Here is a 4637-nt window from a genome sequence, read left to right on the forward strand (position 1 = left end):
ACGCAATTGATGACGCAAACGTGTTACAATACAGAACATAAATTAAATACATTTAGAAACTGATCTCGGGGCTAAATCAAGCAAAAAATTGAAAGTGATTTAAAGCATAAATAAAATAAGCACTTGATTTAAAGGGATTTTTCTTTTGCGTATTTCGAATATCTGATTTCACTGCACTATGATTTACTCATTTTAATTCGATTTTACTTCAAATCAATTTTATTAGAAATCGTCGAAATCATTTAAATCGGCTGGAAACGTAACTATTTGGGACGTCTTCACACCTTCGGATCCTGGGATAGAGAAGTAACTCGTCATATGAACGTTAAGCCGTCATCGGATAAATAAATAACTTTGCTTATGTTAGCGAAACCTGCTGCTGAGATAATCACATTATTTATCCCATAAGTAAGGAATTTATTACGTAGAATTTTTACGTTTTGCACCAAAACGGCGAGCGAAACAAAAAAAGCGCTCATCGTTTATGTAGCTAGCTAACAATAGCTTACGATGCATGAGAGAAAATGATCAACAGAATATAAACCCAATAATATTGTCTCGGTCCTTTCCTCCAAATGGAAGGCCACGTCTTCTTGGTCATGATTTTTTTTTTACATTATTTTTCAGACCTGCAGCCACACAGTATTTACTCCACCTATTGTATGTTAAACCAGTCTACATTCTAGAAACACCTAGAGAGCTCAACACCTCGACCTGACCAAGGAGTTCGAGTCTGTGGGAGGACCCGAGAGGCATGCGAGGAACTCCATGCATGACCTTTCCCATGGAAAGGTCTGATAACACGTCTCTACCACCCCGCCAAAAAAAATCAACAGCACCCAGCTAGCGTGGCAAAATATCTGACAGCGCGTTATAACTCGTGCTAAACTTGTCTGACTGGAAATCTTAATAATATAGCTATTACACATAGGAGTGGCCAAATCTCTCCTATTAGTTAGCATGCTTAAAAACTAGATGACAATGCTAACAAAAACAGGAGGAGTTTTAGAGTAATTTGCAAATTTTCGCTTGTTTTCAAGACACATTCTTTAAAGAATTGAGGTCAAAACTGTTTATGATACGAAGTCAGTTTGTATCTGGAAAGAAACGTTGAGAGGTTTGAACGGAAATGTAGAAAGTGGAAAGGGTTTTTTTTTTTCTTTTAGAAATTTTGGGAGGAAAAAAGGAAAAAAATAAATAAAATAAAGCGCAGGCGCAGTGGAGAAAAAATATTGAGAAATTATTGCTAAAAAATTGGAAATGATAGAGTACGTATAATAAAATATATTGATCGCTATCATGCTACAGTACATTACTAGCCTGGCTCGCATTTCCGTGCAGCGAGTGTCACGTTTTAAATATTGGCCATAGTGAAAGGAATATAAGCCAAATCATTTGCTCAGTGTTAAATTATACAGAGCCCTGCGGCTCACGTGGTGGAGATGAGTGTGAGAAAAAAAACAGGTATCATTTACGAATGATCGATAAACAAACAAACAAACAAACAAACAAACAAATATATAAATCAATATATAAATAAATATGTAAGTAAACAAACAAATAAATAAATAAGTTTAGAAAAAAATCTGATAAAACAATTAAAACCTGGAATTAATAAGCAGTTATTTGTGAACAGACAAGATCAGACGAGCGGAACGTGACGATCAGACCCAGTTGTGAGACACTGAGATTTACTGCAGGAAATATGAGCAGAGAGACTGATGATCAGAGCGATTAGAAGCTTTCTATCATAGAAAACGTCAATTATTTCACATATTAGATTAGATTAGATTAGATTCAACTTTATTGTCATTACACATGTACAAGTACAAGGCAACGAAATGCTGTATCACACACCATCTGTACTCCTGGGTTCGAATCTTGTCAACACACTTAACACTTTAACTCATAAATCTTTCCCCAACATTAAAAGTCATTAATATCTCAGAAGCGTTCGTCTAAGCCGACTTACGTGATACAGGATCGGATCGGTGCACAGATCTCAGCAGCTGAGTGTAAAGATGTTGCCTGTTTTCCCAGCAGCGTCTCTGTCAGTCCTCGGGTGAAGAGTTAACACCTTGAAAGTCAGCTCAGGAACTTAAGCACTGTTACAGAGGCTTTGTTCTTAATAAATTGATGTGAGAAAAGAATGAGGTTTGTCTTGCTGGGGTGTGTTCCAATTCAGAATGCTTGAAAGCATCATCCTGCGTTCGTGCTTTATGATGTTCGTATAGACATTCAGTGAATAAACAGTTAATTACTACAACTGAGACAGAAGAAAATCCTGTCTCACAACCTCATCATTATTATCTCTTTAACAATATGACGCTGATATACATTACAGCTGTAACACGGGTGTAAACGCGATCGATACGATGCCCTAGCAAGAAATGATGTTCTCTTGTTATCTAATCGGGTATAAAAATATCTCCAAGGACAATTAAACACTTGAACTAAATCACAATTTAAAAAAGACATAAAAATTAAGTGTTAAACCTGGGATTTTGTTGTGATAACCGTGTTTATAACTTTACTCTTTAACAGCTTTATTAAGGGTCTTGGTGAGGGGTCATTATTTATGCCCTTAATATCCTTTCCATAGATATGAGGAAAAACATTCATTCATTCATTCATTTTCTACCACTTATCCGAACTACCTCGGGTCACGGGGAGCCTGTGCCTATCTCAGGCATCATCGGGCATCAAGGCAGGATACACCCTGGACGGAGTGCCAACCCATCACAGGGCACACACACACACTCTCATTCACTCACACACTCACACACTACGGACAATTTTCCAGAGATGCCAATCAACCTACCATGCATGTCTTTGGACCGGGGGAGGAAACCGGAGTACCCGGAGGAAACCCCCGAGGCACGGGGAGAACATGCAAACTCCACACACACAAGGTGGAGGTGGGAATCAAACCCCCAACCCTGGAGGTGTGAGGCGAATGTGCTAACCACTAAGCCACCGTGACCCCCATGAGGAAAAACAACAGCATGTTATTTCTTATGATAATAAGTGAAATGTCTGCTTTTGACAGAGCAAATGGGATGTGCACAGGGATGTAGTAGCCTAGTGGTTAAGGTGTTGGGATACCAATCGGAAGGTTGTGAGTTCAATTCCTACGTCCACCAGTCTGCCACTGCTGGGCCCCTGAGCAAGGCCCTTAACCCTCAGTTGCTCAGTTGTATAAAAATAAAAAGTAAGTCACTCTGGATAAGGGCGTCTGCTGAATGCTGTAAAATATAAAATCCCAGCATTGTGAGGAGACGTTAAATCACATGGCTGCTTCATGGAGGAATTTAGATCATTGGGTTTGTTAAGAAAGTTTATGTTGTAGTTTGTTTATTTTGCGTCACTTAAAACATGTTTTGCACTGCAGAAGCCTTTGCTTAGCTTTTGGATTTGATAGCAATTTTTCCTTTTTTGACCCAGACCTTATAACAATACAGTGAATAAGACGTCGTCATGGAGACGTAGCACACGACTTGTCTTTCCTCCTGTCTTCTCTAAATAATGACTAAATTGTCTGAGTTCTGAGGAACCTTCAGATTAAGGTGATGTCACCACTCTAACGTTAGCACTGATAGCATGCAAACGCTCCTGAAGTCCCTCAGTTTGATTCAGTCACCACACCTCACCTACTGACTCCAGATATATGTTCTGTCCGTGAGTTTTTAGGACGTAGTGAAGGTGTATCTGAGTTCTTCAGAGGTATCTGAGGCGTCACTTTGGCGTCAGACTCTTTCAGTGGTGTTCCTTGAAATAGGTTTCTATGGACCGGAAGGGCAGAGGAACAAAAACAGAACAACAAGCTAGGAGTAACATCCCTGCTAGGAGAACATTTCACTGCTGAGTGTGGAGGAATGTCCAGTATTGGTGAGATGCTTCGTTCAGGTGAGGGGAGACGCCTGAGCTGTTCGCGTATCGAGACTGTGTGACATTTGTGGTGATGAAGCAGGAGCTTAGTTTGTGAAGGAAGAGCAACCTTGTGAGCATGTGCACCAGAAGTGAGGTTCCTCCACAGGTTTGCTTTCGGGATCGAAACCTTATTGAGCACCATGAAACATGAAAAAACGTGAATCAGCCAAAGTGAATCTTTTCTATTCATCTGGATGTCCATGAGTTCTCCAATGTTCCTCTGCAGACACCTCTATGAAATTGCAAGTTCCACAATCATAACTTCTTTATAGATCAAATAAAGTTCACAATCCAGAGAAATACTGTAGAAAGTGTCTCCACCCATCATGCTGCACTGAGTCTCCTGGAATGTTGGAATGTGGATTACTTATGTTGATTACTTAAAATGAAACTCTTATTAATTGGATAAAAAACAAGTGCGTAAACAAACAGTAATAATGCGCTAATAATATAACCTTGTTAAAATGTCATCGATGGAATGCATGTGCAAGAGGTGAAGTGGCATGCAGTGCATTCGCAGCGCTTTGTCGGTGAATGGAAACTGAGATCATGTGATCATGTAATCATGACGTTCCCAGGATGATGATTAGTAATTATGATGTCAAAGCACATTACAGAAGTCCCGCCCACTTTTATTTACACGTCATATGTATATGTCACGTTGTTACTCACACACACACACACACACACACACACCTAATTGACAT

The sequence above is a fragment of the Tachysurus vachellii genome, chromosome 19 (assembly GCF_030014155.1).
Source record: "Tachysurus vachellii isolate PV-2020 chromosome 19, HZAU_Pvac_v1, whole genome shotgun sequence".
Classification (NCBI taxonomy): domain Eukaryota; kingdom Metazoa; phylum Chordata; class Actinopteri; order Siluriformes; family Bagridae; genus Tachysurus; species Tachysurus vachellii.